Below are 25,139 nucleotides of genomic sequence, written 5' to 3' on the forward strand. Positions count from 1 at the left end.
TGGGGGCATAGCAGATTGTGGCACTGTGGGGGCATAGCAGTTTGTGGCACTGTGGGGGCATATCAGTTTGTGGCACTGTGGGGGCATAGCAGTTTGTGGCACTGTGGGGGCATAGCAGTTTGAGGCACTGTGGGGGCATACCAGCTTTTTGGCACTGTGGGGGCATACCAGCTTTTTGGCACTGTGGGGGCATAGCAGTTTGTGGCACCATGGGGCATACCCAGCACCGTGGGGGGCATACCTGGCACCGTGGGAGCATATGTGTATCAGGCACTATTGGGGGCATATGTATATATGGCACTGCACTATTGGAGGCATATGTGTATCACACCCACCCAAGGGGTCCAAATAGACCATGCCCCTTTTTTGGCATGCGCGGGCATGTTGTTGGCTCTTTAGCTTGACTACAGATATTTTTCGGCTCTTTACCTCTGACCGGTTGGCCACCCCTGCTATAGACCTTTCCATTCACACCCAGTAAAGGTGTGTTCAGTGAATAGTGATTATGATAGAACCACAAATATCACATGCAGGTGCAAGAGGGTTAGTCCCTAGTGATTATGACTGACCAGCAGTGCCACAACAGGCCTTTGTTGTGGCCCTGTGCCAACCTCACCCCGACAACAGCCTCTGATCATTGGCATCATGAAGGAGGCAGAGAACCATGATCATAAATATAAGGTCCTGATTGGCAAATGAGGGACTTTAAACATGTTCCGATATTCCCAAAGGACTGACAATTATTGATGGCTGCACTAGGTTGCACTAGGTTGACCACTGAAGGTCAACAGGCCTTAGGTCGATACACTCAAAAGGTCAACATGGATTTAGGTTGACAGAGTCATTAGGTCAACACAAGCATTAGGTCGACATTGGGAAAGTCCACACTGTGCTGACAGGCGATATTTCATGCCCTACCATCCACTAGGGAGTGGGGGGAGAACAGAATAGTGTGCCGAGCAAAGTGAGGCACCGTGCCCAAAGCATGGCGAGCACAGCGAGCCATGCGATGGGATGCGGTGCACCAATACAGTGTCCATGTCAACTGTGTTGACATTGAGGACAAAAAAATGTCAAAAACCCCTGTCAACCTTTTGACTGTTGACCTTCTCAATGTCGACCTAATGCTCGTGTCAACCTAATGACCCTGTCAACTTAAAACCATGTCGACCTTTTGAATGTGTTGACATAATGCCTGTCAACCTTCAGTGGTTGACCTAATGCATGTTGACCTTTCTGTGGTCTACCTAATGATCCACACCCGCTGATCGGTGGAGCCTATCAGTGATCTGAGTCGGATTGAGGAATGGAGGAAACAGCTTCCTAATGCCTTACGATTGGGGTTTAGGAAGTGGATCAGGGTTCTCCTCAAGCACAGAGCAGTGGCGTGCAGCTGCTGTCAGACAAGTGTGATAGTACACACTCCACTAAATAAAAAAATATATGTTTTTAATGGTTTAGAGTAGAACAGACAGTATACATACATTTAATTACTAGTTTATAAAACTACCTCAATGCGGGTGAATAGTTTGTTGTATAGGTCTAATTTTAAGAAGCAGTGTTCAATATCGTCAAGCAGTATTCTTTGCATGTACAGCCATCATGCACAACTAACAATGAAAGTGCTGAAAAAATAATAAAAAATTACTCAATTCAAAAAAAAAAAAAAACCAATGAAAGTGCTGAACACCAATCTACGCAGTCTGTTTTGTTCCTAAGACAAATTGCATACTTTACTGTATGTTCCATTTGGTATAGTGCATATGAAAGTATCTGGTACATTCCAGTTGAACCATTTGTCATTTCTTAAGGGTAATTTGGTGAAGAGTCACGTTAAATATCATACACTGCCATTTTTCCCTGATGCAACAGGGCCAGTACAGTACTGGCCATGAAGATTCAGGCCGATTTCTGTTAGGGACTGTAGAGATTGAAGTGCTCTGCTAGCTGAGCCTGTAATTTTTAGATTAATAGTCAATATCTGACAACCCACTGTGCAAACCATGCTGACCTCTGAATACTGACTATTAATCTAGAAATCAAGAGCGTGCAGAATCTAGATTATTTAGATTCTGCATGCTCTTGATTTGCTCAGTCTACTTCAGTATTTAATCAAGCTTTATACAGATTAGGCTGTAGCTTAGGGTATCAGGATTTGGCAATGCCATGCAGTTGGCAGTAGGGATGGCCATCGACCATCAATGATTCAAAATCATTGATGGTTCATGACCGATGTCGAATACTTTTGCCATCGATGGGGGAGAACCAGATGATTTCCCTCCATCGATGGAACAGCAAAACGATGTTTTGCTTTTTTTTCCCAAAGTGCCGGGACACGGAGCATAGCTCCGCCCCGACACCCACAAAGCCCTGCCCCCCGTGTTTTGATTGGCCCAGAGGCCAATCAATCAAACACAATGGCTGACCATCGATATGTAAAAATATCGATGGTCAGCCATTGCATAGTTTAACACTATCGATGGCCAGTTGCAGAATTGCAATCGATGGCAACCATCGATGGCCATTGCAACGATGGCCATCCCTAGTTGGCAGCTAGAAAATAAAATGAAGACCAATTTCATTCCATGTCAAGCATAGTTTCCTTTCATATGTTTGTTATCCAGCTGTCTTGAGGCGGTGTTAAGGGAAGTCCTTATAGTGACTACCAGGTGGCTATAGCAATGTCACCATGTAACTTACTGGTGAATCATTTACTCTGTACACATTGTAGTACAGTGCTCAAAGAGCTGCATGCGATGAGGAGTCTTCCTCACACGTACTAGAAGACTCCTTTACACTCTGCATACAATAGATGCCAAGATCAAACCTATCAGTCATATAACCTTTGTTACTTGCACATTCACAGTATGAATGGGGATTTCCTAAGTACACATACTCACTGTGTTTATAAGCATTACAGTGAGGGATACAAGTGTAGCTCAGGGTATTGGAAACCTTAATCAGGGTCTGGCCTTCTGGATAACTTTTTCCATGAAATGATCAATCTGTTGTGGCTGTTTTGACACTTGTAGCACCTTCTTCCGGCGGTTTCTAAAGATAGAAACAGGTATTTTTTGTTTCTGGATTACTTTTTTTTTGCAGCTGACCTCAGGACTCCTTCGTGTGTGATGTTGCTGAGCACCATGCAACTGTTGGAGTCTTGTTTCAGCATCCCTTTGGCATATTATAATACGGAACCTTTTTTGTGATATATACAATCCTGACTATTCAGCAGCAGTGCAGGCTTCTGCAGAACTAGCTGTGATGCCAGTTTTAGGCACAGTGTGTATGTGCATGCAGTCACTTTGCATCAGCACCAATCATGTTTATGAAGTAAGATTGTTCCACTGTGAGCATTTCCATACTGTAAGTCTGAATTGAGCAGACACATGTCAATGACAATAGTGGGGACACAAGCTACAGTACACATCAGTTTGTGGAATTCAATGAATGCCTAAATAGAGGTATTGGACATGTATTTGGGTGCTATTTTGAAGCCATAGAAAGGCACAGTGTTCATAAGTCATGACACCATTAGGTTATAAGGAATTAAGGTATGCAGTCTGACATGTCTTTGGTCTTAACCAATTACAGTTGCAAGAGAAAGTATGTGAAATTACCTGGATTTCTGCAGAAATTGGTCATAAAATGTGTTCTTCTGTCTGTTCTTCTGTTCTTCAACAATACACAAATACAAACAAAGTCTGCTTAAACTAATACCACACAAACAATTATATGTTCTCATGTTTTTATTAAACACACCATATAAACATTCACAGTGCAGGGTAGACAAAGTATGTGAACCCCTAGACCTGGGGTATCCAACCCTAGTCCTCGAGAGCTACCAACAGTGCATGTTTTGCAGATCTCCTCACAGAATCACTAGTGAGCTAATTAGCTCCATCTGTGTATCTTTTAAAATGTGTCAGTGATTAATGAGTGCAGCTGTGCAGCATCTAGGTTGTCTGGAAAATGTGAACTGTTGGTAGCTCTCGAGGGCTAGGGTTGGCTACCACTGCCCTAGGCTATGACTTCTCCAAGAGCTCTCCAAGAGCTAATTGGAGTCAGGAGTCAGCCAACCTGGAGACCAATCAATGAGACGAGATTGGAGGTCTTTGTTAAAGCTTCCCTGCCCTATAGAAAACATGCACAAGTTATGAGTTTGCTATTCTCAAGAAGAATTGCCTAATGTGAACTATGCCTCGCACAAAAGAGCTCTCAGAAGACCTACGATTAAGAATTGTTGACTTACATAAAGCTGGAAAGGGTTACAAAAGTATCTCTAAAAGCCTTGATGTTCATCAGTCCACGGTAAGACAAATTGTCTATAAATGGAGAAAGTTTAGCACGGTTGCTACTCTCCCTAGGAGTAACCATCCTGTAAAGATGACTTCAAGAGCACAGCGCAGAATGCTCAATGAGGTGAAGAAGAATCCTAGAATGTCAGATAAAGACTTACAGAAATTTCTGGCACATGCTAACATCCCTGTTGATGAATCTATAATACGTAAAACACTAAACAAGAATGGAGTTCATGGGAGGATACCACAGAGGAACCCACAGCTGTCCACAAAAAACATTGCTGCACGTTTGAAGATTGCAAAAGAGCACCTGGATGTTCCACAGCACTACTGGCAAAATATTCTGTGGACAGAAGAAACCACAGTTGAGTTGTCTGGAAGGAACACACAACACTATGTGTGGAGAAAAAAAGGCACAGTACTCCAATATCAAAACCTCATCCCAATTGTGAAGTATAGGGAGGGGGCATCTTGGTTTGGGACTGCTTTGCTGCGTCTCGGCCTGGACAGATTGCTATCATCGAAAAATGAACTCCCAAATTTATCATGACATTTTTCAGGAGAACTTAAGGCCACCTCCACATTCCCAAAGCACAGAAGTAGATCAACAACAGAATGGCTTCAACAGAAGAAAATACACCTTCTGGAGTGGCCCAGTCAGAGTCCTGACCTCAACCCGATTGAGATGCTGTGGCATGACCTCAAGAGAGTGATTCCCACTAGACATCCCAAGAATATTGCTGAACTGGAACAGTTTTGTAAAGTGGATTGGTCCAAAATTTCTCCTGACCGTTGTGCAGGTCTCATATGCAACTATAGGAAATGTGTTTGAGGTTACTGCTGCCAAAGGAGGGTCAAACAGTTATTAAATATAAGGGTTCACATATTTTGTCCACCCTGCACTGTGAATGTTTACACGGTGTGTTCAATAAAAACATGAGAACATACCGTATATTTGTTTGTGTGGTATTAGATTAAGCAGACTGTGTTTGTCTATTGTTGTGACTTAGATGACGATCAGAACACATCTATGGCCAATTTATGCAGAAATCCAGGTAATTCCAATTTTTTCTTGCAACTGTAAATGTATTTGGGCTTGGCCGCTGGCAGGCTCAAAAGTTGTTTGTCTGCCAGCCCTACATTATGACATGGTTGATGACTTAAGAGAAGGATTGATCGACAAGCCAGGACAGTAGCTAAGCCACAAGGATCACCAGAATGAGTGCCAACACAAGCCAAGTCAGAGCCATATTTTGCAGAATCATAGCCAAAAAGCAGAAACGAGCACTGTAAGTAACAAGCAAGGTTAGGTGCACTGGAGACAAGCAGGATACAGGGTTGTTCTAAGCTGGATACTGATAACACTGGATCACAGGTAGTGAGACTAATGCTGCCCATACACTTATGCAATGGGATTCGATGTGACATCGAAGTACGATGTCCATCGAATCCGGTCACATTTTTGGGTGCAAAAGTCAGCACCCGATGTCGAATGCCATCTTCTGATGGCACATCGGGTGCTGGAAGAGGGCGGAGTAGTGTATGCTAGCAGTAGCGCTTGTGGGCAGCGGGAGTCAGCGGTGGCAGAAGATTTGTTTAAAACACTGGGCTGCCCTCTCTCAACCAATCACAGGGCAGCCCAGCATTTTAAACAATTCTCCCGCCACCACTGACTCCTGATACCTGATACGAGACACTGGTACGCCACCAGCGGTCCCTAGGGCCCCCTCTCCCCATACCACTGAATGCGTCCCCCCCCCCCCACCGGATTGTATTTGAGCGATCACATGTGGTTAAAAACCATGTGCGACTGCTCCTACAATTCGATAGATATGCAGCACATAATATCTGTCGACGCGACATTCGATGGCGTGCCCGTGCATTGCGTCAAAAAGTCCCTTAAAAATGCATACAATCATTCGATTTATCAGCCAGGATTGGTCAAAATCGAATGATTGTATACAATATCTCACAAGTGTATGGGCAGCATAAGAAGTAATTATACTAAAGCCCATAGCAACCAAACAGATTCTGTCTATTATTTTATAGGATGCAATAGAAAAATGAAAGAAAGATTTTGATTGTTTGCTATGGGCAACAGCAGCTCTTTTTATTTTTACAAGCTGTAGTAAATTAACCCCTACTACTCAAAGCTTTATTAAATAAACTGAGCAATTTCAGATTTGGTAAGAAATCTCAAATTTTTTTTAAAGCGGCAATCATTTACACTGCAAAACCAGTTTGATTTTAAAGTGAAAATGATTGCCGCTTTAAAAAAAACCCTGGAGATTTCTTACCAAAGCTCTCACTTTCTGAATCTCTCATCCTATTAAATTTCACCCTATGTGACTGCCCTTGACTGCCCTTTTAAGTTGTAGGGAATCTGCACTCCCCCACTGCTATACTGTAGAGCAGGGCTGTTCGATCGCGATCTACTGGTCGATCGTGTAGCTCCCACCGGTAGTAGTGTGTTCTATGTAAGCTGAAGGCTTCAGAGTTCCCAGTGATGCAGTGTGTGGGTGGCGTCATGACATCGCCCGCACATTGCAAATGATGAGCAGGAAGAAAAGCGTCAGCGATGGGGAGATCAGCAGCAGTGGGACTTGGGAGCCCTCAGTGTCAGTGGGGATTCTCAGTGGCAGCGAGGAGGCTTAGCAGGCAGTGGGGATCCTGACAAGTAAGATTTTAAAGTGGGGACATCCACTACATGTGGGGTGGGGGTTCTCCAGTCCACAGCATTTTTTTATTTGCTTTTACACGGGGGGAGGGGGAAGTGGGCATCTTCACAAGTGTAATGTTGTCCCAACACTCCTCCTTATTCTGTGTGGGAGGATGTGAATTTTGCTCATTTATTAAAATACATCGCCGCCCTTTGCGCCCCCCCCCCCCCGCCGCGATGCCAGCGCATATGTACTAACATATGCGGCTGGCATCGCGGTGCGGTGACGGAGCCCCCCGCGATACCTGAAGCCCATAGGCTTCTATAGGGTATCGCCACCCAAAGGTGGAGATACCCTTCAATGCGGTATAATTTTTGATACATTGGAAAATGCAGTAAAACCGGGGTTTTACCACATTTTCCGTTTGATACATCTCGCCCACAGTGTGGCAAAATGTGAATTTCGGAGCATTCTATGTGGCAGAATGTGTATTCAATTAATTCCGTGTGGCAGAATGTTTATTCGGCGCTAGATAGATCACTGGTAACTAAGTGTACAAAAAGATCCCGGGTTCCAAAAGTCCGACCACCCCTGCTCTAGAGTGCGGCCTGCCAGGAGAAAGGGGTCTGCATCAAGAAAGGTAGTAATGCCTATGCATTAGTGGACATTGGACACGATAAGCAGATACCGGGTCCTGTGACAGTATGTGCATACAGAGTCACTTTGCTCCAGTTACCACTGTTGGGAGTACTGTGGGGATACAGGCTACACATGAATTTGATATGAATTTGACTGGGGGGTATAGGATCATTTTCTGGCTCCTTTCTACTGCTCTGATGTGTTGTCCTCTCTGCCCCCTGCTGTACTTGCTCAGTGTGTGTGTGTGTGTGTGTGTGTGTGTGTGTGTGTGTGTGTGTGCACGTGTGTGTGTTTGTGTCACTTACAGGGGGGGTGTTTGTCAGCAATTGCAATTTTGCTTGTGAGGGCCCCACATTATTGTTGCCCCCTGGCCCCCACCTGTCTTGATCTGGCCCTGAAAGTAAGATTATGTAATGTGAAGTGGCTTTTGATTGTTCTGTACTGACATTGTTTTCAAATACATACTTTATTACAGATTTTGGAGTGTTTATGAGGGAATTTGTGTAGTCTAATGCAGCCTGAATATGGTAAAGTTGGAATCCGGTTGATAGGTCTACTAGGTTGATATTCAAAAGTTTGACACCAAAAGGTTGACATGCAAATTTTGGAGGAGAAGGCCTGGCTCACAATCTCCTATACAGTTCATGCCAAAGGTGCTTGATAGGGTTGAGGCCAGTGCTCAGTGAGGGCCAGTCAAGTTCTTAAACTTCTTATCTTCCTTAAAGTTTTTATCTTCTTTATAGTCCTTGCTTTGTGCACTGGGGCCCAGTCATGTTGGAATACAAAATGGCCTTTCCCAAGCTGTTGCCCCAAAGTTGTAAGCATAGCATTGTTCATAATGTCTTTAGTATGCTGAAGCATTAGGATTGCCCTTCACTGGAGATATGGTTTGGTCAGTATGTCAGTATGATGGTTTGGTCAGTATGTCAGTATGATGAGCAGAAGGCAGACACGGGAAAAAGGTCTATATGCATTAGTTCGACATGGTCAAAAGGTCGATACAAGGAAAAGGTCGATAATGGTTATGCTCCAAGTGGTATCAAGATGGCTGACATACATTGTTTAGAACAACAGACAGTACACCGTGGTCAAAGGTCAAAGGTTCGATAATAGTGGACACATGACAAGCTTGACATGAGTTTTTCACAATTCTTTTCTTTCTATGGACTTTTTCATGCATTATGATCCATGCTATGGACTATGATTAGGAACGCCATCCGTGGGGACGATGAGGTACACTAATTGGGGAGCTCCTGCTCAAGTGTCGAAAAACTCAAGTTTACCTTGAGGGTTCAAAATATATGTGCTTAAATTAATTACAATCCTTTAATATTCTGAGTTTTAATTGTGCTTTAAAACTGAACTGAAAAACTCAAACTATAAACACCAGCATTGCTATTAAACTTGACATAATATAATGTATGTCTGTATTCTAAACATATATCCCTCTGTGTTTTTTACAGTTTAGACAGTGATACTGATACAAAGAAAAATCTGTATGAGTCTGCATGTGAACCGTGAAATAGAGTAGAAATGAGTGTCCCAAATAAACCAAAGCTTGTAAATCAGACATCAAAGACTAATTCATTGTGATGAGGAGTTTTGAATACTAGCCAATCATTTCCATCATGGGACAGTGCATCTATGAAAACTTTTTAGAAGCCAAATGTCACTTGAAATGTGTATTCTCAGTAAAGTCTGAAATCACATAGATCTACTACTCACAGCAACCAACAGGAGCATCATAGACATTTAGGGCTCAATGCAATTGCCTGCAAATTACACATCCGCAAATAAGTTGTAAAAAGGGGCAGACTAGATAGGCCAAGTGGTTCTTATCTGCTGTCAAATTCTATGTTTCTAAGTTCAGCTATATGTGCCACTCAGTGATTTTATTTGACATGAAATCATCAATGAGACTGAGGCGAGCTCTGGCCATGAATTGGGTGAGTTCCATTGCCTTTGCTAGTATTTCTACACCACTACAATGGTAACTCGCCCACTTTACCTCTATTGGAATTGAACTCTGATACCCCTTTCACTTTGCAATTAATTACCTGGTACAAGCCGGTTTGAACCGGTAATTAGTGCGATGGGAAAGGGGTTACTGTGTCCCGTAAACGGGTAGCAACACGGCAAAAAGAACCGGTAAGGAAGCAGAGTTATAACTGGTTCGTTGCCGTGTTGCTTGGCGGTGTGAACGGGTTAAACGGGTCAAGTGACCCATTTCCCATTCACATTATGGAGGAGGCAGCGCCTGCTCCAAGCCCTGTCTCCTCCCCTGCCCACGACAACGTGCTGAATCCCCGCCGCGCCCCCCAGATGACTTCAGCGAATCAGCAATAATGCCAGTTCGCTGTGGGGATGTGAACATCCCAAAATGTAGGTTGTACAGTGATTTTTACATCAAATGTAAATACTGTGACATAATAATAGGGAATAACAGGGTACTTACACAAGTTATTTTGAACGGTATGACTATAAAAAAAAAAGATGAATTAACAATAAACATTACATCAATGTTTGACAATCCTAAAATACAGTAAATAATACATTGTATAAAGATGCAGATGGAATATGCTGATTTAGGCATCAGTTTAGATTTATGTAAAAATCAATAAGAACTGTGTAAATTAACCCTTGTATGTGTGTGTGTTCACAGACATGTGATTCGCTGAAGTATAAAAGGAAAAAATCTTGCATATTCACATATCAATGTATTTATATTATACATAATAACTTTATTAAACAAATTCTCATAAAAAACAATAAAATCACTGGTTCCCACCATAGACGACTATATCAGTTGTTCCCAAAAATTTTTAAATCACAGCACCATAGAGTATTAGATATTGTTTTCTGGCACCCCTAGGCCAAAGGTTTCTTATTGAGTAATTTAGAAAATATAAAATTAAGCGAATTGTGTTTACATGTTTTCCGTAGGTTTATTTATTTGGTGGAGAAAGGATTCACTTCTGTTTGTCCACATATTTTCTCATTGGAAGCCACAAGCACCGGTTCTGTCTATTGCAGTAATTATAAATAATTTGAATTAGTCCTGGACCACCAACCCAGAGCACCCCTGCAGGTGCTCTGAGGCACCCCAGACTGCTACGGCGCACAGTTTGGGAACCACTGGTGTACTGTATGTTAAAGTCTTAACATAAGCGTGTATGGTGTGAACCGGCAATTTAGGCAGACCTCAAAGTCAATTGGGGTCAGTTGACCCCAAATGACTTTGCGGACAGCCTCAATTACCAGTTCCAAGCAGAGACGCCTATGTTAGGACATTAGGAGTTTTTGATGCCCTCAGCTTAAGAGAATAAACCCCTAAAGGGTAATTTGTGGTGATATTTCCGACAGAGAAATATCAGCACATAACTATTCAATGCAACCGTTTTTGGTTGCGTTGTCGCACATACAGATTAACATTTTTTTAAAGTTTAAGCTAAAAAAAGGATGGTAAACTGTCAAATCTCCAACCGTTTGTACAATCCCCATCTTTTTTTACATATCCACTTCCTCTCTGACCGTCTGAACATTTCCGATTATCGGATCTGACCATCGGATTATTTCCGATAGTCAGATAGATTGAACACTTCACTCTCTAGTCGCCCCATAACCCTTTGCACATAATCTAACACGGTGTCCCCTCGGAATAACTTTCTATATGACTGTACATGTTCCCCACCTGTTTATATTGTTTATACTGTATGCAGTTTACTTGTTACTCAACTGGTTGCTGCACAGCAAACCGAAAACAAATTCCTAGTATACATGGCCAATAAAGCTGATTCTGATTATAAATTAGACCTTTTCTTGTTGAAAAGTGCAGAAGTTCCAACTGTAAGAAAAATCATCACACACTGATTACCCCCTTGCGTGACATTAGCTGTTAACATCTTGGCATTTTTGTGTTTTTGGAATGCAGTGTTTTTGCAGACAGAAAAGCAGTGTCCTTAAACTCCTTTAGTGACACATAGCAGTGAATGGCAAACACAATTTCCCTATCAAACAAGAAGCACTTGAACTGTCATGAAACTTAATGCAGCCGCCATTCACTCACACAAAATAGCCTCAGAGTTGCCATGAGCAAAGTTGTGGCGACACTTCACAGAAATCCCATTTCACAGTGGGATAGGCCTTTTGCAGTTGTTCCACGTCCCAGTGATACACTTTTGCTAAGCATTTCACTAAATGTATTTGTTTAGAACATTATGATCAAATCATTTTAATATGTGGTATTTTTGGTGTAGGCATTGGGTTAAAACAGCAAATACCATATATACTCGAGTATAAGCCTACTTTTTCAGAACATTTTTAATGCTGAAAAAGCCCCCCTCGGCTTATACTCGAGTGAGGGTCCCACTTGAGTCAATAAGTTTTCCCAGTTTTTTTTTTGTTGTAAAATTAGGTGCCTCGGCTTATATTCGGGTCGGCTTATACTCAAGTATATACGGTAATTTCAAGTGTAATAAAACAGAAGTTCATAGTGTACTGGAATTAATATAATTAGTACTGGTTATTTTATTCATTATATTATTTTGCCTACTGGCTAATGACTAACACTTAAGGGGTATTTAAGCTCGAGAGAGATACAATTGTGAGAGATAAACTATCAGCCACACGCTGTGTTTGGAAAATGACATTTGGGAGCTGATGGGTTGGTATTCACACTTTCTATCTCTCTAGGTCAACAAGGTTGACAAACACTAGGTCGAAACTGGCAAAAGGTCGATATGCAGTAGGTCAACATTCACAAGCGGTTGTCACAAAGGGTCAAAATGGAAAAGGTAGACACAGGAGAGTCTTTGCGGATTTGTTCATGTCGATATGCGTCTTCACAGCCCACAATTAGTGTTATGCTTGGGGCCTGGTGCTTTGCTACGCTACCGCTGCAATGAGCACACTTCCAAAATAGCAAAATTGTTGTCAAATGGGTTTTACTGCAGATTTTCAAGACAAGCATTGGTTGATTTTAGCTTTTTATAAATGTAAAAACTACAGTAAGGCAGCCCCCCCGCTGCCGCTTGAGGGACTTAGTGGCAGTGCTGCTCCGGCAGCCAGCACATGCAGCACTTACATGACTGCCGCAGCGCCGCTGCCCACCCCGCTGGCTGTGGCTGAGTGCCGGAGTCAGCCGCAGTGCAGGCGCGGCCATGAAATCCACTGACTGTCTCTCAACTACTGTACACAGAGCCAGCTATTGGCTGAGACATTGGTGGGGGAAGCAGCAGTGTATTCTGAGCTCTCTGCCTCTCTCCTTCTGCTTCCCTATTATTTGTGTGACGCCACACGCTGATGAGGAGCCGGAAAGCCAGCCACTACTCCTCACCTCTGGAGGTGACCACTAGAGACCATTCGATGAACTAAGACACAGGTCTTCAACCTGTGGCCCTCCAGATGTTGTGGAACTACATATCCCAGCATGCCCTGAGGTCTTTTGGCATGCTCTTAAAGGAAAAAATGTGGCAATGCATGTTGGAACATATAGTTTCATAGTTTAGGAGCAGATACAGCTGTCACTTTGATGGGCTTTTAACTAGTATAACACAGGGTTGCCTACCCTCCCGGAATGTCCGGGAGGATCCCGAAAATCGGATCCTCCTCCCGGCTCCCCGGAAAGGTGGGCAACCCTCCCGGATTCTGGGGGACCCCCACACCACCCCCCCCCCCCGATTGCGGCTTCTTCCCCCTGAGCTCTGGATTTAAATGCAGCAATCCGCGGGTCTCATAGGAGGGGGCAGAGCTAAAATGTTCATAATCGCATCATTTTAATGAAATCACGCTAAAGACCCGCCCCCGAACTGCAGCTGGAGAGGAGACTGATAAAGTCGGCAACACTGGTATAACATAATAAACTGTAACTTTTTGCTGCAAAGCTGCAGTTATATATATATATATATATATATATATATGTGCTGGAGAATTGACATGCTCTAAAGAAAAGGCTGAAGCAAAGATAATAAAACCATACAGTACAGTATTTAACAAAGTGAATTATTACTTCTTATTTTCATTGAAATGGTTTCTAAACATTTCAAACACCTTGTATATACTGAGGTGATTCATGCAAAATTTAAATAATTTTCTCCGTTAGGTCAAGCTGTACAGAAAAGTTTTTTAATGTTCTATTATTTGGGGGAATTATATAGCAACAACTACTTATTATGCCTAAAATGCTGTCTGTTCTGGAGGCAATCATTAAGCAGTTGAACCACAATGTGAGCAAAAAGCTTAGAATTTACTAGGACTGGATGTCTAAATCCCCTACTGAACTTTTTATTTTATATTTGCATAAACATTGCGAGCATGTTGCCCATAAAGAAATATATGCACAACTTATTGTTCCTGGAATGATGGAATGGGGAGGGGGGGGGGGGGGGGCAATATAGTAAGTATGTGATCGGGCAATGTGGCCTAAGCAGATAAGTACTTATACGCAGGGCCAGATTAAGGGGGGCTCAGGGGGTCAGTACCCCTGGGCCCCCCTATGGTCAGCATGTATTTAAAAAAAATATATAGGGGGAGTGGCCTGGCAGCCATACTGAGAGTACGTGTCCCTACAGAGCTCCTTCCTTCCCAGCAATTTGCTTCCCTTGCCACCCCTGCTACCTCCTCCATAGTGTCCCCCTTGTCCTACCTGCCACTCACGAAGTGTCCTCTGCCTTCCTGCGGGTTGCAGCATGGTGCCCGTCGGGAAGCCGGGACCTCGGGCTTGGGGGGAAGATGGCATTGGATGCTTGTACAATACTGCCTTACTGCTTTTACAAGCCTCATCACCCGTCACTAGGGGTGATATAAAGAATCTGCAGGACCTTATTGTAGACCTTAAAGACTCATTCACTACTACCCTACAGAAAGCTGTTGGCAAACTTAAGGCCGACCTGATTGACCTGTCCTTGCGCACCACTTCGCTTGAAACTAATGCTGCCAAAATGCAGGCGGAGCAAGAGATCTTCTTCAAGGACCTAAACTACTACTACAATGAACTTGACCTCCTGCGGGAAAAGAATGAAGATTTGCAGAACAGGGAAAGAAGGAACAATGTCCGTATCTGTAACATTCTAAGTGGAACTGGAGCCTTTTCTGCTCCGTCTTTTTGAGCATCTTTTTCCCTCGGAAGCCGTTTCCCTATTTCAAATTGAAAGGGCTCACCACGCCTTAAGACCCAAACCGAAAGACACTGAACCCTCTAGGGATGTTATCATCAAATTCCTCTCCTTCAAGACAAAATCACAATGGCCCCCAGATCCTCCTCCTTTATACTGGTTGATGGATCGAAGCTTCAGATCTTTCACCGTCCACTATTGCCAAACGAAGGGACCTTCGCCCGGTGACGACACTACTGAGAGAAGATGGCTACAAATATAAGTGGGGTTTTCCTTTCGTCTCACAGTGGACATTAGGGGCAAACCCTACTCAATACGGTCGATAGTAGAAGGAAAAGATCTTCTCCGCACACTTAAACTATCTAATGCTACCTAATCTTCAATCAAGATAAGTAAGTATGTATGAATGAGCTCTGTGAAATAAAGTTGTTTTTTTCTTGTGTTAGTGTGTTTTTATTTCACTATTGGTTTTGCTGTGGAATTAATGTGCCACATGCTGGGACTTGTGGTTCTCCAAGTCCCAGTATGCATTCCAGGCTGACTGGTCAGTAGGGAGGAATTATTTGGCCGGGGGCGACTTGTATAAATAGTCTCCCCCAGGCTGTGGTATTACCCTGCTGGCTGGTTTGGCCTGGGGCTGGTTTTCAAAATATGGGGGACCCATACTCATTTTGTCCCCCGTATTTTGGGAACCAGGACTGGCCCTGGGGCCTGGTTCTGGTTTTAAAAAATAAAGTGGAAGCCAACTCCATTGTTTCCCTGATGTTTTAAAACCAGAACTGACTCTTTGAGCCTGGTGCTGGTTACGTCCGTGAGGGGGGACCCCACGCTGTTTTTTTTTATTATTTATTTATTCTTTTTTTTTTTACACTGAAGCTCCGTGCAGGCTTCTGCCAAATATGTCAGGAAAATGTAGTGTATTTTCCTGGCGTATTTGGCCGGCAATTAGCATCCGTATTCCGGACGCTAATTGTAAGTATGATTTGCCGATAATTGTCGGTAACTAGCGGCCGTATTTTCAATAGCTTAGTAAATTTGGAATCACCATTCTTTTGAATGGTGATTCCTATTTGTATTCTTCCGATGGTGTATACATTCGTATTTGTAAATACATATACGAATGTCCCATGAATATGATTACAAATTCTCGTATTTTTAGGATAGTAAATCCTGAAAATACGAATACGCCTAAAAAAAAAAATCGTATTTTGCAGTGCAAAAACAATTTTTTTAGACGTATTTGCCTTAGTAAATTTCTCCCAAATACTCTTATTTAAGTCATAAAAAAGGAAAGATTATCCATGGGACACATATAGTTACCGGCCGGTATATGAGACAAACAATCATGCAATTAAAAAATTATTAATATACATACATACATAAAAAATGTGATAAACTGTAGATAAAATAATAATCCTTTCAGGTATTAGTTTTTAAAACTGCCTATAGCAAGAGTTAGTTTGCTCTTTAGGATTATTATTATTATTATTAGTTTGCTCTTTAGGATTATTATGTAGATATTGGGGCTGTAGAGCTTAACTGGTTAAAATGGGTTAATTCAAACAGACCTGATGCTGATTAATAAGAACGTCTGGCATTGATGGTGTTAATGAATTGACAATAGGTTAGTGGCAAAGTCCAGCAATTAAAATAGTAATAATTTGTTACTCCTCCTGTAGCACGGGGGAGGTATATATACCACTCCGAGGAATATGTGGTCTTCTCCAATGGATCACACAGACTGGAGTACCTCTTACGCTCTCAGTAGATTGGATTTTTTCTCCAATTTACACTGGTGCTTGTGTTGGCGTTCCCTCAAGTCTGCACGTGTCCGATTGCCGTGCGTGAGGGGATCGGGTATTGCAATGCCGGCCGGCGGAAATTATTAATGAACGGACACGTTTCCCCACCTGTGTGTCTCGGTGGCTTTTTCAAAGATCAAGGGCCTTATTTTGGTTCATTCTTTCTGACAAAATCCTTCTTAGATGGGCAAAACCATGTGCACTGCAGGTGGGGCAGGTGTTACTTGTGCAGAGAGAATTAGATTTGGGTGGGGTTTTACTTCAAAGTGAGATCTATATTGCAGTATACAATAAAGCAGTCAGTATTTTCCCTGCACAGAAACAAAATTACTCACCCAAATCGAATTCTCTCTGCACATGTTACATCTGCCCCCCTGCAGTGCACATGGTTTTGTCCATCTAAGAAGGATTTTGTCAGAAAGAATGAACCAAAATAAGGCCCCAAGTTAGATCTGCTGTCTGCCAGATGGGTTCTCACTTAGGGTGGATTTTCCGGTCACATAATCTAACTGGCGCTACCTCAGAGTTGCGTTCCAAGGCCCCATACCCCCACCTTTCTCCCACACAAATAACCTTTGCCAGTTCACAGAGTTGAGTACCCAATGCTGCAATAACTCATCTAAAATGGATGCCCATCTATATTCATTATCTTTTAAAGGGACTGTAGTGGGTGTTATCTGGGAGTTTACCCATTTCTGGCATGTTTATGGGCTTCACTGGGGAGGTGTGTGGATATTTGTGATATTTAGGGAATTATGGTAATGATTTTTTGTCTGCTTGATGGAGGTCTTGGCGTCTGTGTTGAGTCACAAGGGGGTGGGGTGGGGGGGATTTTATTTAAAATGTGGAAGGTTGTGGTTTGTCGCAGTAGCTTAAGGGTCTGAGGGGAACTAGACTGCAAAGCATATTAAAACCAACAGCTGCCACACAGGTGTAGTGATCCTACCTGTTTTGGTGATGGTTTCCCCTACATTTCATTTGGTGTCGCCCACTTAATGTCACTTCTAGGAATGTTCCCAGGGCCACCTTTAGTTCCCAATCTGGCCCTGGGTCAAATTCTTTAAATCTTACATTCCCCTACTTGAGCACAGGTGACATAATGTGACCGACTTCATTTAAATGTAAACATCTGTGCTTAAGCAAGAAAATACTAAAACCTGCTACTGTCTTGACTGCCTTGTTAACTGATTTTGGGGAATATTACAATAATAGGGAGTTTAGGCTGTGCCCTACTGTAAAATGTAGCATAAGTGTCTCTCTGCCCATTTGTCATGTGGTTTGGGAACTGCATACTAAAAAATTGTTATAACTATGAGTCTACATTAAAAGATTGTTATTGCTTTTTTTTTTATATATAGTTAATAGAGTGCAATGCATAATAGATCATAAACATGTTCCATGCATGTCGGTAACATATACACAAAGCTTAAGAAAGAACATGAAGATATCAGGCATGTTATTGCTTTTTTAAATGCAAATGTTTAACAAATGTAACTGTTAAATTTGATATTTAAGAGTACATAGACTGGTATTTATATCTGAATTAAAGATAAAGTTTACTTCAAAAAGACATTTAAAAAAAATCTAAAGAAAACAAAACAGATGTGAAGGTAAATTAGTTAAAGAAGCCAGCTGTAAACTGGAAAATATTTTGTGGGCTTTTAGTGAATCAAACTTTGCTTTCACAAAATGTCTGTAGTGCTTGTTTTTTCGTTCAACACTTCTGGTTTATGTAAATTGGAACCGAATAAACAAACATATCCCACAATGCACTTCAAAAGAGGTATACAAGCCTGGAATAATTTAAGCACCAGCAATAGGCTACCAGGGAATTACAGATTTGGAAAATACAGAAAAATGTAAAAAAAAATAGAAGAAAATATATAATTATTAAATGGTATTTTTGGATAGATGTTCGTTAGTAAGATTGCTTTGGTGAGGTGTACAAAACTTTAATTGAACAAACTGAAATTTCCCCAAAAAAAAAAAAAAAAAAAAAGTGAAAGTATGATAATTCAAGAGATGAAAAAAAAACATTGAAAAATATTAAGAAACAATACAATTATAACTGTAGCAAACTATAAAAATGATATTAATAAAAATAATGCTAATAAATAATGTGACTTTGGATAACCTGATAGCACAGTGTTTAGTATTGATGCATAACCAATACAAGTATATAAGGCACTAAGTAAAGCTTGTTCTATATTCCTTCACTGAATACACATGGGGGGTGGGTTGATTCAGGTTGGTATGCAAAATCAAACGCCTTCTTAAATGGACAAAACCATGTGCACTGCAGTTGGGGCAGATGTAACATGTGCAGAGAGAGTGACATTTTGGGTGGGGTGTGTTCAAACTGAAATCTAAATTGCAGTGTAAAAATAAAGTAGCCAGTATTTACTCTGCACAGAAACAAAATACCCCCCCCCCCCGCCCCATGTAACTCTCTCTGCACGTTTCATCAGCCTCACCTGCAGTGCACATGGTTTTGTCCAGTAAAGAAGGAGTTTGCTTTTGCAAACCAACCTGAATCACCCCCATGGCTATTACACAGAATGGCTGTGTCATCTAACTGCTTTACTATCCATGTATGCCAACAATTCTGCTCTTCCCATTATTAGGTGCATGCTCCCTATTTATGTTGACTATTCCTCTACATATAGGTTCACAATCCTCAACCATAGTCCTCTTAATTAACATATATTTCTCACCTACAGTACAACTTTCCCCTTCTCCTGTAATACATTTTCCCCCATATTATCAATGTCCTCCTCTGCTATAAGCAATGTTTTTCTCTCTAAGCTTCCCAAAAATATTCCCCTATCACCTTGGTGATATCACCTTGCGTCTCCACAATTTTGCCGAGTTATTTATTTTCGTGTTCATTCTTTCATGTTACTTTATTTATCCCTCAACTCGTCCCCACTGTAGTTTATTAATTCTGTTGCCATCTTGTCATTTATTTCCCCCACTTTACTACTACCTCTTTTTTACACACCACTAGAGATGCTTATATTTTTTTTATCCAATTTGAAATTTTAGCAGATTTCACTGCATCAGGTATTACAAATATATCCGCTGTTCAGTTTGCCAATTAAAGAGGGAAGGTTGTTTTTGCAAGAGACAAAAAGAGGAAAGACCTTTTTTGAGGCACTCTTATTTACATATTCCTATTGTTAGTCTAAAATATAACTTTTACCTGATATTCTAAAATAACAAATGTTATTACCAAATACATTACTTAAGATATATAAAACCAAAAATATGAAAAATCTAAAGTACACACGGAAAAACACATACAAAAAGATATATAAGATCTGGATGATACACCTATCAGGCAAAAAAAAAATCAAAAGATAAAACACCTTTTTGAAGGTATTCTGAATATACAGAATACAGGGTTAAGTTCCCCTAAAAGGTGCATATGGACACAAGAGTGTATCCGTCCCTAAAATAAAATTTAAATAAAAGCAGTATCGTGCAATTATTGGTAAAATATACCAAAATAATCACAGCTGCTGTAGCTGATGGTCTGTATGGGTGTGGAATGACAGTCATTTACAGTGTAAGAAACTGATTCCTGCTACTTAAAGTAGTGTGCATAAACCAGTGTGTACTGTAAATAAAGTGTGACGTCAGTAACAGTGTTTGTGCTCTCCACGGTCCGGATAACTGGCTCATTTCACTACATAGATAAAAGACACATAATAATACTGCAAGTCAAGGCTATTAACTTGATTGTCAAATTGCTTAATGGAATGCTAGAAATGACAGAATGCCCCTAGATAATTGCTCTATACCTTTAGGTTACAACTTTAGACTTTTGGCTTATTTTTCATATATGGATGAGAGATGGAGAGAAGTATTGTGGGTGGGGAAAATAACCCCTAGAACTCTAAAAATAAAAGGCACTTGCTTAGATAAAAATAAAAAAAAATAACATACATTATTTATGTCTTTTATATTTATGTTTAAACTCCAAATGACACTCAGATGCTCCAAATTGTCAAAAATCAGTATCACTTATGTTTACTGGTATGGTACTGCTCTGGTATATTAGTTTCCACCGCTACAACTATCAGTAAGTTGAAAAATGTAAAAAACAGAATAATGAATAAACCTCTAAAACATACTCTATACCCATATTTATCCACGAAAGTGTCTATATCCTCAGATAATATATTGATTGTCTGGAAATCCAGTTCTTGCGCTGATCGTGTGTGCCACTTTCCGGTGCATTGGTGTATTCTTTGCCGCAGATCGGCCACTGGGATGCTATGTGGCTACTGGCATAATGTCTCTGTGTCACAGTCCCTCAGCGCCCGCTGCAATGTCCAAGGGACACCTGACCTCCGTAACCTTTCCACTGACTCCAGTCAGTGGCGTAACTACCTATTTTGCGCCACCCCGCCGCAAATTTTTGGGCGCCCCCACTCCCCCTCCCCTCGGCCCCCCCCCCCCCGCTGCTGTCTCTGCCGGTACCTGCCTGCCGTACCCGGTGCCGTCGCGGTCCCATCTCTCCCAGCGCTGGCTAGTGGCTCCTGCTGCTATAATGAAAAGTCTCTTAGAAAATGGCTGCCCCCATACTGCAGACATAAAACTGTCTGCAGTATGGGGGCAGCCATTTTCTAAGTGTCCGTTTTCATTATAGCAGCAGGAGCCACTAGCCAGCGCTGGGAGAGACGGGATCGTGACGGGACCGGGCACGGCAGGCAGGTACCGGCAGAGACAGTACCGGGTAACTATAGCCCCGCAGACCCCCGGCGCCCAAACTTTCTCTGCGCCTCCCTGCCACCACTGGGGCTGCGGAGCTATAGTTATGCCACTGACTCCAGCCTAATAACATGATCCAGTTTATTCCTGGTATTTCATACCCTTCAACATATCTGACTCAAAAACCGGTACAGGGGGTGTGGCCTTATATAGAGGGGCGTGACCATGAGTAAAGGGGAAGTGGCCATGACCCATTTACTTTCCACTTAGTATCCAACATTTTTTAGAGTCACATTTTTAAATAGAGATAACTGCCCTGGCTGTCCCTACCTCTGCCCTATCGGCTGTGTGGGGTCTGGCTGGAAGATGAAGGGAAACTTCGGCCACTGTTATTCCCCACTCCCCACTGCTGGGTTTTCCGCACTGCAGCACTTTAGGCTGCCCGCTTGAGACATCACGCCGCCCATTCTTTGATCCCGACGGCAGCTTGTGCTGTAGCGGCTGGGGCGGCGTGGGGAGAGCAATCCACAGTCTGGCACTGCTGAATGGACGCACACCGCATACCGGGACTTGTAGTCTCCCCCACAGCCATCCTCCCCCACAGTTACATCCTCCAACTGCAGCCTATCCCTGAGCAGGGAGAGGCAGGCTCGCTACGTCCCCCCGCCGTGCACCCTGGGAGATATAGTCCTGGCCGGCAGCTCCCCCACGCTCCATGGGGAGCAGTCAGCTGGTATTTTAAACTACAACTCCCAGAGACCCCGAAACACCCAAAGTTTTTCTTAAAAAAACAGGTAAAATCACTCACCTGCTGCCAGAGACTCCCACTGTCACCATCTCCAGTGTGTTCCAGTCTTCTGTGCCCAACCCAGGATATCTAATAATAATAATAATAATAATAATAATAATAACAGTTTTATTGTCATTGTTATCCCAATAAAAATTGAACAACAACGAAATTACAGTACGAAACATAGAAAGACAACAATTAACAATCTTGGTTAAAATCAATAATTGCTAAAGGAAAGAAACTGTTTCTCATACGTGTAGTTTGTAGCTTAGGAAGCCTTACCCTTTTCATTGATGGTAAAAATGAGAACATATGATAATAAGGATGGTGGGGATCAAGCATAATACTATCTCTTTTGCGCCGGCAGTTCTTAACAAAGATCTCTTCAGTAGAGGGCAGCTCACAGCCTATAATAGCCGCGGCAGAATGAATCACCCTGTCCAGATTAATCAGGTCTTTTTTTGTGCTGTTACCAAACCATACCACAATGCAGTATGAGATAATACTTTCAATAACTCTATAGAACCTAATCAGATTTAATTTAGAAAACCCAGCCACTTTGAGCTTCCTCAAAAAAAAAGACGTTGGTGAACCTTCTTAACCATCAAATCAGTATTGGCAGACCAAGTAAGGTTTTGAGAGATAGTTACTCCCAATAGTTTAAAATCTGTAACCCTCTCTACTACCAAATTATTGATCTGGAGAGGCATCAATTCCATCTTCCTACCTCGCCTAAAATCAATAATAATTTATTTTGTCTTAGTCAGGTTTATTATTAAATTATTTTCAGTACTCCACCTAACTAAAACATCAACTTCCTCTCTATAGGTACTCTCATCTCCGTCACATCTACACAGGCTCTTGATAGCATAAGCTCCCAAGCCGCACCACTGGTTCTCAGACCGTCCATCGGCTCCCAGGTCAAACCATCAGTTCACATACTGAGCCTACCATTTGCTCCGTGTCGCACGATCGGTTCCCAGACCAACCCTACCATCCCAGGCTGCAATACATACTTGCATACCCTCCCGGAAAGGTTGGGAGGCTCCCAAAAATCTGGTCCCGCTCCTCACAGGAAGCAAACATACAAACAAAGTCATAAACATACATACATTTATAAACACATACACACACAGCATACATACATACTGTACATACATACATGCACACATGGCATAATGGTAGTGGTACATACACTAGCATTGAAAAGTTCACTTAGAAATGTCCTTATTTTTTAAACAAAAACACAGTTTTTTCAATGAAGATAACATTAAATTAATCAGAAATATACTCTATACATTGTTAATGTAATAAATGACTATACTAGCAGCTAGCTGGTTTTTAAAGGAATACCTACATAAATGAATATAGGGCCATTTCTAGCAACAATCACTCCAGTGTTCTAATGGTATTCTGTGTTTGCTAATCATGTTTGAAGACTAATAGATGATTGGAAAACACTTGTGCAATTATGTTAGCACAGCTAAAAAAGGACCAATGGAGATGCTGTCCATTGCAACCAATAAGCTTTAAAGGTACTTGTAATTTGGGAACTAGGGCTGGGCCAAGAGCCTGATGCTGATCATAGAAATACAGGAGGACCCCAGCTTCTTCTTCCCCTGTGTATTTTTAGATATGGAAGCTTGCATGGATCTGCTTCAGCCAAATGCCCCAGGAAATGGTGATCTACTTTTCATTTGTAATTAGAGATGGATGAATTGAAATATATGAATGACAGTAAATTTGCCAAACCCCTAAGAACACTATGGACACATATGTCCGTGTTCTATCGATGGGGTACTCATTTGTACACCCGAATTTGTATGAGCTTGCTGTTCGTAAAAATGGCAAATCCTACAAATTCGGCTGATTTTAAATTAGCCAGGCACCGGCCCCGGCCGTGTTTCACGTTGAATGGATACGAATGGCTGCATTCTTACCCATGCAATCTTAGTAACTTTACCCCTTGGTGTGTAGCAGTTTGTTTTTGTGTCTTTTCTGTTGGAGAAGTTTATGAAGAGAGGAAGAAGAGGGGTTTGGCAGTGGGTGTGGAGGAGGAAGAAAGGGCATTACGCCAGAAAATGGCAGAGGAGGTGTGGGAACATGGAGAGGACGCAGAGGATGATGACAGTGGCAGGTGGCCAAGACTAAGTCTGCCCACAAAATTTGCTTTTCACATTATGAGAACTGTGTTCTCATTAGTAAACTGGCTGTTGTGATTAGCTTTAAGAGCACCAGACAGCTGAGATGCCAAAGCTTGTTGTAGAATGGGGTTTATTATGCTGCCAATGCACATGCCTATTAATAATGATTTTCAGACATAAACAAAATCTGAAAAGAAAACCAGGTAGAGGAGAGGAGTTGCTGCAGCAACATTAGACCATCCCCTGGTTGTTGAATACATGTTTAAGGCAGTCCTATGGTGCATCTTGTCAGTGGAGCTTATTGAAGGTATAGTTGTCCAAGACAGTGATAGAATTCCAACTCCTGGAGAGTGTTACAACAGCCTGGAGAGTGTAGATAGATTCATACTCACATGACAAGGCAGAAAGTTAAAGAAAAAGGCAACAACATACAAATGTGCCCAATAAACACATTTGTTTGGCAAGAGCCAAATTAATAAAGGGCTACAGTGGCATACCTCCCAACTGTCCTACTTTCACGAGACTAACCCGTTTTTTGGCTTTGTCACCGCCCGGGGCAAGCCAGTGTTCCTTGGTGGGGAAAGTTGGGAGTCCCCCCTGCCTGCCGCTGCCACTGGGGGTGAATAGACACTGTCTATTCAGAGAGGCAGAGTGGCTGGGGGCATAGCCAGCAGCTTACACAGCGCTATCCATGCCCCCACAGTGATGTAAAATGGGGGCGTGACCTACGGCCGCAGCCCCCACAAGACCATGCCCCCTGTGTCATGTATAGTGGATTTGGCAGCACCATGGATATCCGGATCCAGTGGTAACATAAGGATGACTTCTGGCAGCGAGCGTGACTAATCCTCAACACTAACCCTCCCACAGTGCATAACCCTAACCTACCCTCCAATAGCCTAATCCTAACACTCATCCCAGTCCCTGAAGTTGGCTTTCTCCAATAGTCTAACCCTAACCTTCCAAGGCCAATCT

Source organism: Crinia signifera, chromosome 2 (genome assembly GCF_055691185.1).
Source record: "Crinia signifera chromosome 2, ASM5569118v1, whole genome shotgun sequence".
Lineage (NCBI taxonomy): Eukaryota > Metazoa > Chordata > Amphibia > Anura > Myobatrachidae > Crinia > Crinia signifera.